Consider the following 17,239-nt stretch of genomic DNA (forward strand, 5'->3'; position numbering starts at 1 on the left):
TCCTGGCTGTCAATTGGTGATTTCTCCCTTTTTGTTTGAAAACATTTCTATGCTTCACAGTGAAGTGCTGCAGTTCTCGGCACCTTACACAGTCCATCCTTCAATGATTGGTCCCCTCAGAAGAAAGAAACCTGCCCGAAAAACAGACAAGGGGCAAGGCGCGAGCGGAGAAAATGGCACTGATGAGAAAGTGCAGGGAAGGCAGGAAAACTTGGCAAATGTCTTAAGCCTTTAAGGCAAAGGCAAATGAAACTGCTTTGAAAACGTTTCAACAAAAGAATCGTTTAAAAAGGGCATTCGTTTAAAAGGCTTCAAGGAAGCAAATGAAACATTTTTGAGGTAAAAACTATGAGCAGTTCTGTGGAAGAAACATTTTATTTCCTGCCTTGAAAGGTTTTCAAGCGTCCGTGCAGAAAAGACCACAGTTTGCACCTTCTTGGGCTCTTTTTCGCAAGGTGTTCCTCCCTGTATGCAGAACAGTCATCCCTCGTACTCGGGTTGGGCTTGGAAGTGTGCTTAAAAAAAAAAATAACCACGTTGACCTTTCTTCTTCTTTGGGGAAATGTATCTTCTTTACATCCTGACCTTTGTGGATTCCACCAAAATGGAACTTTTTTATTTTTCCAAAAAGTATAACGACCAAGAATTGATGCAAAACATTAAAACTTGTCAGATGCGGCAGCCTGAGGTTTGTGCCTCGCTCAAAGGGAGCCGTAAAAAAAATAATGATCTCACAAAGCAACCCACGGGATACGGCTTTTCCTCAAAAGTCACTCCCATTTTCATCTCATTGATCATTCAGGTTCTCTGCTGGGATGATAGGAGGCCGCTTTACAGCTTCATCTTTGGAACTTTTGTTCTTTGGAACTGTTCAGGGGCAATCCGGTGGCATTGGCAAACAGGAAACAGAAGTAAGGCTCTAGAAGTAAAGGTGGCCAGATCCAGGTTGAGAAATTCCAGGAGATTTGAGGTGGAGCCTGGGGAGGTCAGGGATCTCAGTGGGGTACAGTGCCATAGACAGTGCCGTACCTGGACAAACAGGTGCCCTGGGCAAAACCCCGGTTGTTACCCTTAGGTGGAGCGGCCGGGCCGCTGCCCTGGACAGCCCCAGCAGCCCAAGTTCACCGGAGGCGGAGCTCCCCATCCTCCTGCTCTGCCTCCGGTGGCTTGTGGGCCACTGTACAGAGTGGGCGGGGCTTAGCCAGAGTGGGCAGGGCTTAGAAATTAGGCACCCCCATGTGACTTAAAATTTCTGCACCTTGGGCAACTGCCCACTTTGCCCAATGGGCAGTACACCTCTGGCCATAGATGCCACCCTCCAAAGCATCCATTTTCTCCAGGGGAAATTGATTTCTGTAATCGGGAGATGAGCTGTAATTCCGGGGAATAACCAGGGCCAATAGTCCCTCTAACCATAGTAGGGAACTGCACAGAAGTTCCCTACCACTGAACGGCTCTCCCTGCCAGTGGCCACCTATCTGCGCAGCACCAATAAGGTGTCTGGTAGCCGCACAAGGAACGTTACCTAGGGTCCACTTGGAGGCTGGCATTCCTACAGTGACGCAACGTGGCTGGCATGTACCTATCTTCAGAGGAAGCCAGGTAGCTAGGGCGAAGTTGTAAGCTCAATATTACTTAAAAACTCCTGTTACACTGTTATAATAAAACGTATATATTTTAATTCGTTTGCTCAGCTTTTGACCTTGAAAGCTTGATGAAGCAAGCTGACACTTTCTCGCTCTCATTTCCAAATGCCAGTAATACAATGGTACAAAACAATGGTAGTAACTAAAAGTATTTTAGCTCTCTCTATTTGATTCTACCAGGAACCAATTAATTATTTATTTAAAATCCAAGCAAAAAGCAGAAAATAAGCTTATCTTTCGAGGGGGGAAAACAAATACGTGTGTCTCATCACTATCTTGGAGCTGCTAAACCTCGGATCTGGAAATCATGGAAACTGTAGATTTGTTCTAAAGCCTTTGTTTCAGAGCGTAGGTAGCCTCATCAAAAGAGGAATCTGGCGATTCCCACGCAAACCCACCACCTATATCCCATTGCCCCCTCCCACCGAGCCAAACAACTCCTACTCCCCTCTACAAACTACAAAGCATTGCAAGCCTGGGAAGTGTTCACACCTTCCTTTGATAAGATCTGTTTTTGGGATACCTTGGGGTGCCGAGAGGAAGACACCGGACTTTCGCCCCATATCAGAGGATGGTAAACTTCCTCCCCCTGCCCTGCCTGCCATTTGGCATTGACAGGCTCAGTCCTGACAGGATCCCAGGCTCCTAGGGTGGAGGCGGCTTACGAGTGGAGCCATTTCAGCAGGACAGGAGCTATGGAGTGGCCCATGGATCTTTCAGAACACCAGGGCTGTTTTTGCCCAGGCAGAAAACAGCGCCCTAGGGATGGTAAAAACACTGTCCCTGGGGCGCTGTTTGTACAGCTGGCACTCCTGCATCACAGAAGCGCCATGCTCGCCCCCCAACTGGTGCAAAGACACTGCTTTTAAACCTCGCTCCCTGACCGAGGTTTTTCAAAAGCGGTGTCTTTCCGCCGGCGCAGTGCGAAGTGCACCGGCATGAGGGTGTGCTGCTTTTGGCCCCTCTGGTTCCCCCTTTACTTACCTCTCCTCCCTGCGCAGCTCTGGATAGCTGGATGGACACACCCACGCTGCCCTTTGACCGGGTCAGATGGCAGCGTGGGTATGTCACTCTGGCCATCCAGAGCTGCGCAGGAAGGAGAAGTGAGTAAACAGGATGACCCATGGGCGGCTCTGTGCAGACCCGCCTTTGTGGGTCGCAGCAGCTTCGGGGCTGCCCGGACGTTACCGTGTGAGTGGTCCCACAGCTCCACCGGCATGAATTATGTGGTGGAGAGTCGTTTCCTGCCGCAGAAACGGCCCAGGATTTGAGGGGCCTGCCTTCTGCAAGCATGGGTGAAAGAAGTTAGGCACAGGTAGAAAGTGAACCAAAAAGCATTCCAGTGTGTGGGGCGGGAACTATCAGGCTGATCCTCAATGTGCAAGGACACCTCTATTTAGCCACAGAATCAAAGCATGGTGCATAGAGGGGAGCATTGAAGGAGAGATGTGGAGCTGTCACAGCTTCAAGCTGTGGTAGTTTTCTAGTGGTGTGGTATGGAAGGCAGTTCCAGGAATGACACTACCTGCATTCCACAGCATCAAGCATTTTCCATAATGGAAGAGTTCTGACTGGTTAATAACCATGGCGTCACATCACATCGGCCACAAGATGCTCCAATTTCAAATAATCCCAAGAGTGTTTCCATTCAAATTTACACATTTGGGGCAGGGAGGCAGGTTATTGCCCATTAATGAAGCTCCGATTAATATGTGGGTTTAAATGATGAAAAAATTATTGGCTGGGTTGACTAAAGGAAATTGTTTCGACAAACCGCTTTGGGCTGAACAAGCAAGATAAGTATGTTTGTCCAACCTTGTTTCTCACTGGCTCATGAAATTCACTCCACCAGGTAAGAGGATGCCTTGCTAGCATAGGTGGCTTTTAAAGGGGATTATGAAATTAGATCCATTCACAGCTACTAGACATGATATCTAAGTGAAACCTCCGTATGCAAAGGAACTGTTCCACTGAATGTCACTTTCTGACAGCCAACTGCAGAATCTTTCTGGGGGGGCACCTGGTTGGGCGCTGTGAGAAACAAGATGCTAGACCAGTGATGGCGAACCTTTTTGAGACCGAGTGCCCAAATTGCAACCCGAAACCCACTTACGTATTGCAAAGTGCCAACCTGGCAATTTAACCTGAATACTGAGGTTTCAGTTTAGAAAAACGGTTGGCTCCGAGGCATGCGTTACTCGGGAGTAAGCTTGGTGGCAGTTGGTGGCTTTGCTTTGAAGCAACCATGCAACTCTTCCAACAGGTGAATCATGACCCTAGGAAGGTTTACTCAGAAGCAAGCCCCATTGCCAGCAACCAAGCTTACTCCCAGGTAAAGGATCGCGCTTAAGTTCTTCGCATGAAAATCAGTGGGGTTTAACAGCACTTAACAGGGTTACCTGCACTGCCTCCCAAAACTAGGTCTTAGGTTTAATGCTAATAATCGAGCCCAGTGGCCCAGGCCAGCCTAGATGTGTGTGTGTGTGGGGGGGGCACTCTGTTTGTGCGTGCCCACAGAGAGGGCTCTGAGTGCCACCTCTGGCACCCGTGCCATAGGTTCACCACCACTGCGCTAGACCATATTGACCTTCAGCTTGCGCCAGCAGGGCTGTTGTGACCTTGGATTGTTATGATCTTGCATAGGACTCAGAATGCACATGGAAAATGTGGTTCTCATTGGAGGCTGTCAAGTAGGGAGAAGAAAAAGAAGAAGAGTTTGGATTTACACACACACCCCTTCTCTCCTGTAAGAAGTCTCAAAGCAGCTTACAAACTCTTTCCCTTCCTCTCCCCACAATAGACAGGTGGGGCAGAGGAGGCAGGTGGGGCAGAGAGAGTCCCAAAGAATTGTGACTAGCCCAAGGTCACCCAGCAGGCTTCATGTGGGGGAGCAGGGAAACAAATCTAGTTCTCCAAATTAGAATCCACCACTTGCAACCACTACATGAGCAGCAGTGGCGTAGTGGTTAAGAGCGGGAGCATTCTAATCTGGAGGAACCTGGTTTGATTCCCCGCTCTGCCACCTGAGCTGTGGAGGCTTCTCTGGGGAATTCAGATTAGCCTGAGCACTCCCACACATGCCAGCTGGATGACCTTGGGCTAGTCACAGCTTCTCGGAGCTCTCTCAGCCCCACCTACCTCACAGGGTGTTTGTTGTGAGGGGGGAAGGGCAAGGAAATTGTAAGCCCCTTTGAGTCTCTTGCAGGAGAGAATGGGGGGATATAAATCCAAACTCTTCTTCTTCTTCTTCTACACACCATGCTGACTTGAATTGCTCCTCCCCTGATTTACTCTATTCTAGCTCTCTATTCCAGCACCATCATACAAGTTCCCTGTATGAACTGCAAACATATGTTTAAAAATACAGTCATAAGGAACTCAGTCACAGATAAACATCTAATGTAATAGATAAATGTAATGGGTGAGGAGCATATATGACAGTATGATTTCATCCAAAGAATAAAGTATGTTAAACACGGGGCTGTAGCTTCCTCTCCTAGGTAGGGCTGCTATATTTCTAGGCAGGAACATCAAAGATTGAATGGAGGTTCAGTGATTTCCTTGAAACAAACTTCTTAGCCTTCCTCTATGATTTCCCAATGAAGTGGTCCTTTCTACCATCATTCTGTGAGGGAATGGCTCTGCCTCCAGTGATGCATCTTATTGCTAAGACTTCCAGAAAGTTCTGGAAAGGTCTATGACTGTTCTCCTTTATATCTTGGGTCTCCTTAACATCAATGAGACCCACCGTTCCCACCTCTGGGAGGGTTTTTTACTGAGGGTTTTTAATGTTGGACGCTGATAATTTTGAATGGAACGCTGTCTTTTAAATGGGGTTTTAGTAATTTATGGTTCATGGAGTCTATATTATTTATTTATTTATAATTTGTATTTTGTTACGTGCTCCCTCTGTTTGTTGCTGTATTATGTTGTTCACCGCCCAGAGCCCTTCGGGAGAGGGGCAGTACATAGATAGATAGATAGATAGATAGATAGATAGATAGATAGATAGATAGATAGATAGATAGAGAGAGAGAGAGAGAGAGAGAGAGAGTGAGATAGAGAGATAGTGAGATAGAGAGATAGAGATAGATAGATAGAGAGAGAGAGAGAGAGAGAGAGAGAGAGAGAGATCGATAGATACATACATACTTACATACATACATACATACATAAAACTGCCTTTCTTCTGATGCTGATTTTCCTGTACCGTTGCCATCATTTAAAAAACAAACTAGACATTTCCTTCTTCTAAAAAGAAACCCTAATTTTTGAACGGATTCCATCAAACCTCAGAATAAAGCCTTTTTGTGTGTGTACTGGTTAGTCTGGTTAAGACTGGGGAGGTCTAGGTTTAAATTCCCAGCTACAGCCCTCTTTCTCTCAGCTCATCTCTCTCCCAAAATGGAGGAGGGAAGCAGCTCTCTTGAGATCTTTGGTGTGAGGACAAGATAAAATGTCACATAGTTTACTTAAAAGCTAGCTTTTCAGACATTTTTAAGTAAGGACAACCACAAACCCAGGTTGTGCATCTTGGCTACATGATCTTTAATCGCACAATTAAAGACAGTGTCTCTAACAGGTACAAGAACACTGGGAAAGAAAAGGGGGCATATTTAACAGGGAATGATTGAACATTTCAACTTCTGGATGAGCTTGAAGAAGCCGTGTAGCAAAGCCATTCTCTGCTTAATTGACAGTGGCCTTTTTGACTATAGCTCTATTTTATTGCCCTTTCAAAAATGACACATGTGACATATGGTGTGTGCTCTACTTTTAAAAGTAGAAATCGCTGTACTTCAGTTTTAAGTAGAGACGGTGTTAGTTTATGCTCCTGCCATCAGTCTGTAGAACTGGTGCCAAGAATATCATTCTCTTGGAAGGTGACATTGTCAGAGAAGGAAGGGGGCACTCAAGGTGAAAACATAGCAGAATCCAAGAGCAAATTTTAAGGTCTCGGGAAGGGTCGCCAGTCCCAGCTGGAACCCCGATGAGAGAAATCGGAGGGAGTGGAAAAAGGGATTCAACATTGGGCTGATACGCAACATCGCTTGGGTCACCGAACAGGAAATTATGTCACCATGGCAGGGCAACCCTCTAGGATTCATCCTAAATTCTATGGTTAAACTGAAAACACTGCACCTTGTCAAGCTGTGGGGTTCCAGCCTGCCTGGTCACAGGTTTGTTTGTTTTTTTTTAAAAGCAGACCAAGGCCCTTTCAGCATGGGACAATAAACTTTGCATAGATCTCACTCCTAAAGCAAGTTCGCCCCAAGTCCCCCCCCCCCCCAAGTTTTACAAGAATCGTGATATGTCTGATTCTTTAGTTATACAACTGTGCTTGGGGTTTTTTGGACCTCTTGGCTCTCACCTGCTGAGCCATGCAGGCACTTCTGGCTCCAGCAAGGCTCTGGGGAAGCCTGTGAGCCTGCCTGTGTAGTTGCACATCGGTGGAAGGTAGGAAGAAGAAGAAGAAGAAGAAGAAGAAGAAGAAGAAGAAGAAGAAGAAGAAGAAGAAGAAGAAGAAGAAGAAGAAGAAGAAGAAGAAGAAGAAGAAGAAGAAGAAGAAGAAGAAGAAGAGGGGGAGTTTGGATTTATATCCCCCCCTTTCTCTCCTGTAGGAGACTCAAAGGGACTTACAATCTCCTTGCCCCCCCCCCACACAACAAATACCCTGTGAGGTGGGTGGGGCTGAGAGAGCTCCAAGAAGCTGTGACTAGCCCAAGGTCACCCAGCTGGCGTGTGTGGGAGTGCACAGGCTAATCTGAAATCCCCAGAGAAGCCTCCACAGCTCAAGCGGCAGAGCGGGGAATCAAACCCGGTTCCTCCAGATTAGAATGTACCTGCTCTTAACCACTACGCCACTGCTGCTCCTATTAGCAGTATTGCTGCTGCTATTTTAAAAATAAAAGATGCGCCTCCGTGCGAAGTTGTGTGCCCTGGCTGATGCGCTGGCTGTCCACAGCACAGCCAGTCATGCGAATGGCCCGGGGCTATGCCGGGTTTGTTTATCCCGGCTGAAACACACTCAGAATTTGCTGTGCAGAAAGGGCCCAAGTTTCTAGACCTCATGAGGCAGAAAGAGGTTTCTCTGGTTAGTTCTTTTGTCCTCTCAAGGCCTGCGAGAGAAGACTCCAGCCATCTCGCCATTTAGCTGAGAAGCATTTCTTACTTTTAATTTCTATAAAATGTCAGCAGACAGGTTTGATGGGTCTTCAGGAAGACGTAATTTTCCAGTCAGATGCATATGCATTATTAACTTGTATAACAGTCTCATGCTATTGAAAGAAGAAAATCTATATGATACTTAAAGGGAGCGTATTGAATGAGACTTGGAAAAGCCAATTCAGCATTCATATGACTGATCATAGAATGATTATGGCAAACAATATCCTTTTTGTTGTTGTTAATTAGTTGCACTTGATAAGGCAATGCTAAGTGGCTTTATTGCATTAAGATAAGAGAAAATCAAAACCTCAATAAAGCTTTTTAGTGTGATAAATCCAGAAAGGATTTTTTAAAAAAGACTTTAAAACAATGCCTGACTATGTGGCTGATTATATAACTGCAACAAAAGAACTGGGAATGGACTGCTTTTTGTTACAACAATGTCTTCTCTTTCTGCCTTTGTAAAGCAAGAGAATTGTCCCAGCTGTTCTCAGATATTTTCCTAAGATCTATCCCTGAAAAAGTACCTGTAGCTTGGGAGCAGCTGAAGAGAAACACATCCCTCAAGTCAGATGCATGTTACTAAGAATTCTGGGATCCAGAGTGACCATGGTCTGAATGTCACTAGGGCCCTTTCCGCACGGGCCAAAAAAGGCGGCCTGGGGACGGCAAAAACGCCGCCCCCAGGCCGCCGTTCGCACAGGTGGCGCTGCTGAAACGCAGCAGCGCCGACCTGGCTCCCCTTCCCCTCCCTCAGGGCGGCGTCAGGCCGTCCTCAAAAACACCCGTTTAAAGGGTTGTTTTTCAGAAAACAGCGTGTTCCCTGCGGCGCGGTGCAAATGGCACCACCGGGAACACGCTGTTTCCCCTGTCCCTCTCTTAGGCCCCTTCCGCACACACAAAATAATGCGTTTTCAAACCACTTTCACAACTGTTTGCAAGTGGATTTTGCTATTCTGCACAGCTTCAAAGAGCACTGAAAGCAGTTTGAAAGTGCATTATTCTGTGCGTGTGCTTGGTGAGTGTAGGTTTTATTTACCTCGTCAGCCGTCAGCAGCCGCTCGCTAAGTCCTTCCTAAGCCCGGCCCACGCTGTCCTCCAACCCCTGGAGGTCGGAGGGCAGCGTGGGCGGGGCTTAGGAGGACAGCAGGGCGACAACAGCGACAAGGTAAGTAAGAGAGGGACCGGGAAGAGGTGGCTCCATGCGGAGCCGCCTCTCCTGCGCCGGCCTCTGCTGGGGCCGCTCGCATGCTTGCGTGCAAACGGCCTCCACCCCCACACCGGCAGAATTCTTGCCGGTGTGAGGGCGCCCGGAGGCCTGTGCGGAAAGGGCCTAGGAATATATTTTTGTCAGATTCAGCATATTAAAATAGAGTTATGTTCTCCAGACTCCAGAGTTAGTTTTCAAACAGAAACAAGCATGTGTGTTGGCTAAAAACTGTTCTCCAAAGATGCTCTGATTTTGTGAATGGCCTTTTCTAATGTAGATTGCACCATTGTGTCTGGTTCTTGCACTTTCTGGGGCATCCCCCATCTGCTCCATCTGCTGCTTATTACTTCTTCCTGCGTTAGTCATATGGCAAACACATCCAATCAGAAATTAGGCGGCGAACAGATGACATCAAAACACCATGTTACTACTGACTAAGTTGTGATGTCAACACCGGCGGGCGAAGGCAACTGAGAACGAGGATGAGTGAGGGCAACGTACCGGTATCTGTGAACATTTTTGAATGCCCCAAGAATCGCCGAGAAGGGGAAGCGTTTCTCAAGGCCGTTTGTGAGAAACTGTGAGCAGTTTCGGCTCAGCCCTAGCAATGATTGTATTTGCCGTTTTGTCTCAAGAATGGCTGAAAGATCTTTTTTTTATTTTTCAATTTCAAAAAGAAAATAGGATCATATTCTGATTTAGGTCCCTACGATCTGCTGGCCCCCAACTTCATCGCTTTGCAAGATGATGGACGAGATGATTTATCGTCGGTTGTCATTCTTTCTGGAGAAGAACAATCTTCTTCCCCCGTATTAAAGTGGCTTTCAGGCAAATCGATCAACCATAGATCACACTGTAAGACTGTCTGCTGATGTTAATAAAGCATTCTGTAATAAGGACTTTTTATGTGTTGCCTTTATAGACAGTGAAAAACTCTAACATACTTTAGTTTTAACTGATAGCCTCTGAAAAATAAAGCTGGAAGTAGTTAGCTCATTGTGACTCAGAGAATTTTACAGCATTGCCTATATGTATGTATGTACATAATGATTTTGTATAGATATAATGATTTTGTTATGAGTGAGAGACTGCACACAGAAAGCTGATATTATAGCAAGGTTAACAGATGTTAGCATTATATTGGATATTCAGTATGTGTGCAACAAGAGGCACAGACGCATTATGTTAGGTATGGACATGCCTCTTGTGGCATATCCAGCAGATATCCAAAATACCTCTAGCATCTGTTGACCTTATCAGAATTCGAACATATTATAAAGGGCTGCGTGGAAGATTTCGGCATACGCAAGAGTTCTTTGCACAAGTGGAAGTGCTAAAATAATTTCTCGCTGTCTGCTTGTACTGTGTGAAAAGGACATCTTGTCTGCATGCACAAGACATAGCATAATTTTTTTAAAAAACACCCACAATCAGTAAAGCCAATCTTGTCTGCATGCACATCTTGTCTGCATGCACAAGACATAGCATAATTTTTTTAAAAAACACCCACAATCAGTAAAGCCAATATTGCAAATAATAAGATCTCTGAAAATAAGATCCCTGCTGGATCCAACCAACATTCTTTCTAGTTCCTTCTAGTCCCTTATCCTGTTGCATATAGTCAGGGGCAGAGCGAGGAGGAACTGTGCCTGGGGCATGCCTGCACCCTACGCCTCTGCCACGCCCCCATCCGCCCTGCCCTGCAATGCCCTGGAACGCCTTTGCATCGGCGCGTGCCCCGTGCATCACGTCCCACCCCCGCTCCTTGGTGCTACACCACTGCATATAGTGGTCACTGGCTACCTGGAAGGAGCAGCCTTTGCCCCCCACCCCTGCCACCACTCACCTCCTTCCCCCTTCTTTCTTTCCTCATCACCCCCCCTCCAAAGATTCACTCTTTTTCCTGGTTCCACCTTTCTCTCCCTCCCAGCTACCTGTCTTATCCCATCTGCCACTTTCTCCTGTTTGCTTGTGTTCTTTTCCTCTTGCACCTTTTGTTTTTCCTATCTTGACTCTTTATTCCTCATGTCACCCCTTTCCTCAATTTTTCTTTCCTCCCCCACCCCGTCGCTCTTCTTTCCTTGACTTGTTTTGCCTGCCTGCCCACACATTCTTTTACCATTCAACTCACATGTTGAAATGAAGCTGCAGCAGCCATTTTTGATTTCCAGAGTTGCCTAAGCAAGAGACACCAGCTTTCAGGTGAAACCTTGGGCATCCCCTTGAATTACAGCTTATCTCCAGACTATAGAAATCAGTTCCTCTAGAGAAAATGGGTGCTTTGGAGATTCGATTTTATGTCATTGTACCCCATTGAGGTCCCTGTCCCCCCCAAGGTCTTTCTCTAGTTATTAACAAAACTAAACAACATTAACTAAACAGAGGCCGTTTCCACACGGCCATGGTGGGGGTTGGGTCAGCATACATGACGCCGACCCAACCCCCCTGGGACCGTTCGCACGAACGGTCCCAGAAACTACCGGGACGACAGCGCCGTGCCGCGCTGTCGCCTGATCGACGTACCTTCCCTGCAACCGTCCGGCGCATTGCCGAGGCCAGGGGACACGCCCCCCCCTGCCCTGCGCGACCGCTCTGGAGTCACAGGGCAGGGGGGCGTGTCCCCCGGCCTCAGCAACGCACCGGACGATCGTAGGGAAGGTAAGTCGAATGGGACGGGGGGGAGGGATGGCGCCTTCCAGCTGCTGCCATTCAGACGTTGCTGCGGTTGGAAGCCCGCTGGGCCCCAACAACTCCTTTCGGCTTCGGGAGCTGGAGGTTGGGGAAAATAGCGGCTTAGATGCACACGGCTCGCGAAACAGCTTCGCTCATGCTTGAACAGCTCCCCTACCAGGATGGCGTTTTTGCCGTGCCCAGGGCGCTGTATTTGGCCCGTGCGGAAAGGGCCAAAGTGTGGCCAGCTGGGACCTAGAGAAGGGTCTCTTTTAAAATAATTTTCAATAAAGCTTTTAAAAAAAAAAGAGAGAGAAGGGTCTCTTCAGCCATCCCACACTCAATTGTAGAACTCCTCCCCACCCTAAAGATGCACCGATCTTCTGGATTGCCTGAAAACCTTACTTTCTGAGAAAGATTGATGGGTTGTACTTTTCTTTGTGCGGGTTTTCTTTTCTTTTTTTTGCTGTGCTGTAATAGTTGACGCTTTGTGTTGATTTTTATTTCATGTTATTTTGATTTCAATCTGTTCTTGTATACTAAATTAAGCCAATGAGTTTGGACAGAACTAATACAGCATAAGACCACACTGTTTAGCCCTGAAACCTCTCCTTTGATCTTTACCACTTTGCTGGAGGGTTGCCATCCCCCAGGGGCAGCCTTGAGTTCTTCCTGAATTACAATCGATCTCCAGACAGCTGAGATCAGTTCCAGGGTCTGCAACCTGCGGCTCTCCAGATGTTCATGGACTACAAATCCTCCCTCTCCAGGATCGGGTTTGTCCACACTGTAAAAATCAAGTGGAGACTCTTGCTCACATTATTCTTGACTGTCCGAGATATGTGGGCATCAGGAATTTCTCTCCCAGGCTGGCCCTAGACAAATCTGAAAGTGATTCTGACTGTTCTGTTGTGGAGCTTCTGTTAAGCAACACAGATGTCATGCTCTTGGAAAAACTAGCAAAATTTCTTTTACAAGTGACAGAACTTTCTAAGTAATGTATACTGCTATATACAGTCTTCCTGTCTGCGCTTTGAATGTACTCTTGATTTGTATTTCAAAAATGTCTGGCAACGCTCTAGAACCTATTTTTAAATGCCAAATAAAGGTTGTTGTTGTTGTTGACTACAAATCCCATCAGCCCCTGCCATCATGGCCAATTGGCCGAGCTGATGGGAACTGCAGTCCATGAACATCTGGAGAGCCACAGGTTGCAGACCCCTGTCCCAGAGGAAATGACAGATTTGGTGGGTGAATTACATATGATCCCGTGCTGAACTCTCTGTCCTCCCAAAATTCTGCCTTGCCCAGGCTCCACCCACAAATCTCCAGGAATTTTCTGTGCCCGAGTTGGCAACCAAACGTCACCCTCACCTCATTCTGCTGCACGTGCAGACCGTTCACACAAGACTGTCAAACTCAGATGCTGCCATCATCAAAAGATAAACATCCCCATGTGAATTCGTCCTTTCTTTTCCCTGGATTTGCAAATAGGAAGCTGCCCAGATGTGTAAATTTCTCTTAAGGCAGCTGGGCTGTTAGATTACTTATCAGGTTATATCGCTGAGTTATTTGACGTTCTCGTGGCACTGAATTAGATTGCTAAAGTGCAACCTTTACAATCTGTCACTTCCCCAGATCTTTTAAGTGCCATCGGTATCATCCTGGAAATTTCAATCACCAGCGAGGGTCTGGCTTTGGAAATTATTGATGTCTGTAATATGGCAGTATGTCACGACAACAATGACATTTTTGTATAGATCTCAGCTTGTGCGGGTTTGGAAGGGAATGAAATGGGAGATAAAGCAGTCAAGAAAACTTCCCCAAAGAAGTCCAAAAGATCTAAATACTTCAAAGATTAAAAACACTCACACGCAATTCAGCAGAACACAGAGCGGTAAAGTGGAGTTAAATATGTGAAGGTTAAAAAGGGGAAAGAGGTTAGACTTACGTGGGAATTCTACACCTGTTCTCCAGCTTGAGAAATGTATAAAGGAAATGTGCCCACAAGCCAGTGTGGTACAGCGGTTAAGAGGTATGGACTCCAATCTGGGGATCGGGGTTTGCTTCCCTGCTCCGGCTCATAAGTCCATGGGGTGATCTTGGGCAAGTCACAGTTCTCTCGTAAGATCTCATAGCTCCACCCACCTCAAAAGGTGTCTGATGTGGGAAGGGAAGTAGTTTATAAGCAGCTTTGAGACTTCTTAAAGGTAGAGAAGTGGGGTATAAATCCGCCGCTACTATTACTATGACGACTACTATTTCTTCAGCAGCAGAGCATCAACAGGCATTATTTTGGCCAACATCAGGAAATGCAAGAGGAGATGGAATGGCCCAAAGCTGAGTGAAGAACAGATCACTTTATACCAAGGAACTGTTTTAATAACATAGTGACGGCTTCGCATGTTTTCACCTATAACGGTAAGTAATCCTGTATCTTGGAACAAATTAGATGAAATGCAGAATCTATGCAGAGGCCTGAAATAGGGTGGCCAATTGGATTTCCTAGTTATTCCTCATTCCAGATTGGGTGAGTGTTGCTAATAAATGAATGCGGGTATTTTTGAACATGACATTTAAATCAAGGTAATTTGATTTTCCAAGAGATGCAAGCGGTTGGTGCAATTTTCTAGTTTGATATCTGAGCATAGATCATTTCACATCTTTCCTGATTCTGCTGGTTTTGGGAAAACTTGCACTTGGTCTATCTTCATATTAACCAAGACAAAGAGCAAAGCTTTTTCTGTGGTGGCACCTATTCTATGGAATGCCTCGTCTAGAGAAGACCATCAAAATAATGTATTTATGCATTTACTTCCCTGCTTTCCTCTCCAATGCAGCTGACATAAATTCTCATCTCCCCAATTTTATCTTCACAACAACCCTGCAAAGTAGGTTAGGCTGAGAATGCGACTGGCTGAAGGTCAGTCAGCAGGTTTCTATGGCTGAGGATTCAGACCTGGGTCTCTCATCAGTTTCCATAGAAGACAGAAGATTGGTTTTTACACTGAAATCAAGAGATAGTTGCATAAATGTAGCAACACGTGACAGATTGGACAACCACAGCCGCATGGATGGGAAAAGGCTCACAGTTGCATACAAGGAAATGTCAATCATAGGAATGGTTGCCTGTTCAGTCTCTGGAACTTTAAAGAAATCTTAATTGAACCCATGTCCCGTGATTCTGTTGCGAAGGCACTGTTGTTATTCACATATTCTTGCACATCATCACAGAAGTCTATGATCATTTATATTTGGTGGCTTTTGTGGGGACAGCACGGTCTGCTTTCCGCACTTGAGACGGGTACCCTGGGAATACCCTTGAAGAGGCTCTCCTTTCCATGAAAATGTTTTGATGCCCTCTAGCGGCATTAACATGAAACAGACCAGAATGAGGAAAATACAAAACAGTTAGAGCGTGTCATTTGGAAACATGCTTTACTGACAAATGATAATTGATAACAGTAAGATCCACTTTTCTTTGAACTGTAAAAAAAAAATGATCGAGATCAACTTGAGAAGTACAAATACACAAAGTCACCAGAAAGTCTACCCTTGGAAATCGTTCTACTTGGATCCCGTGGACTATCTGCTTTGTTGTTTAAAAATCTTGTGATCCGTTTCGTTTGCTTTTCACGAGGTGTCTAAATGGACACTGAATTAAAACATTCAAAAGAACACAGGCGTAAAGACTGAGTGACAGCTGTTACGCTGGAAGGCAGGAGTTCCAGGCCTGACCGGAAAGCTAGGCAAGCCACCCGATGCTTATCACCAGAAAAGAATGAGGATCACCACAGGATTTCAGCTTAATATACAAACTCCGTTTGTACGCCTATAAATCAGCACCTGCTTGTGAAAGCCGACCATGCAACCACTCACACTGTCTAAGAGGAATGGCACGCGAAAGGACCACCACTCTGATGGCTGCATGCATGACACACCTGCGGAAGTGCTCGTTTATGGAAACCTCTGTGTATGGTTATGCTCCAGCTGGCAGCCAACCATACAGAGGTTGCCACATTGTGATCCTGAGGGTGTTGCATTTGATACTTGCCTAGATGAACATATGGCACCAGTTCCGTGGATTCTTTTATATTTGCTCAGGTAATCGCTGATTGGTAACAGGTACACAGAACCAATCACGGGTCTGTGACAGAGCACCTGCTTTGCCTGTAGAAAATCTCAGGAGAAAAAAGCTCCAGCCTCCCCACCTTAAGGGAATGCATTTTCAGGTCCACATCAGGATTTCACATGTCCTTTGATATGCATCCTGCTCTCTCTCACTTTCTTTTGACTAGAGTTGTTTCCCGCTCGAGCATGATCATCAGCTCACAAGGTTCAGACTACAACACAGCCGCACTGAACAAGGGAAACGGAAGAAAGCCAGGCTTAGTGGCATCTTCTTACACTAACATTTTGGTAGGCACCTGCTCCTTAGACAGTACATATTAGTGGTACTGATTGGACCTGTACTGATGCCAGGGTACTGCTTGGACCTGTACTTGATCCAGCCTAGCATTTCACAGGATTAAACCAACTAGATACCCAAATGTATAAAAACCAGTCCATGAAAACCAGTCTAAAAAGCTGGGTAATTTACCATTGTGAAGAAACCCCCCCAGAGAATGTGAACCTTGATCGCCACAGCGGACATTAGAGGACTGATGCAACCCCCAGGAGATTTATTTCTAGTGCTGAGGTTTATTTTCTTGCTTTTAGGGGCATAAATCAAGTGCTGCGGCTACCACCTCTAAGTCGTACAGCTGATCAGGGGTGCCCCCAGCCAAGACAGCTCCCTTTCTCTGGTTTTTGAACAAGAACTGGCTAAAGATCACAGCCAGACTAAACATTCCCCCAAAGCTCCTAGCTTTGCGACTATACTCTTCCAGCATCTAGTTTTTGTTTCTGCTTTGAAATATTTCTAATTAAGAATGTACATTAGCTGTACGTTCAAGATATAAGAAAAGTTCTAAATTAGTGGAGCCTGGAGTGTTTAAACATTCAAAAGGTTGTACATCATGGAATATAAAAGCTGTTTGAACATTAGGCCTGCACGAATACCACAGGCTCTTAAAATATTCTACCTTTAGCTTAAGTGAGGAACATTTTGACTGTTAACATGCAGTTTGGTCTTAAAGATTTTGAATAAATAGATCAGCTAGATCTATCCCTGGACTAGGACAACTTATTCCTGTACCCCTATTTTCCAATAAACCACATACAAGATTGTAGGGTCGTTTGGGGACCTGTCATAGCCTTTTTGAGGAGATAGAAAAAGTGCAGAGAAGGGCAACAAGGATGATTGAGGGACTGGAGCACCTTCCCTATGAGGAGAGGCTGCAGCGTTTGGGACTCTTTAGTTTGGAGAGGAGGCGGCTGAGGGGGGATATGATTGAAGTCTACAAAATTATGCATGGGGTAGAAAATGTTGACAGAGAGACATTTTTCTCTCTTTCTCACAATACTAGAACCAGGGGCATTCCATTAGCAGAAAAATGCTGGGGGAAGAATTCAGGGACTAATAAAAAGGAAACACTTTCCTTCC

This window comes from Sphaerodactylus townsendi, linkage group LG13 (genome assembly GCF_021028975.2).
Source record: "Sphaerodactylus townsendi isolate TG3544 linkage group LG13, MPM_Stown_v2.3, whole genome shotgun sequence".
In the NCBI taxonomy this organism is placed as follows: Eukaryota; Metazoa; Chordata; class Lepidosauria; order Squamata; family Sphaerodactylidae; genus Sphaerodactylus; species Sphaerodactylus townsendi.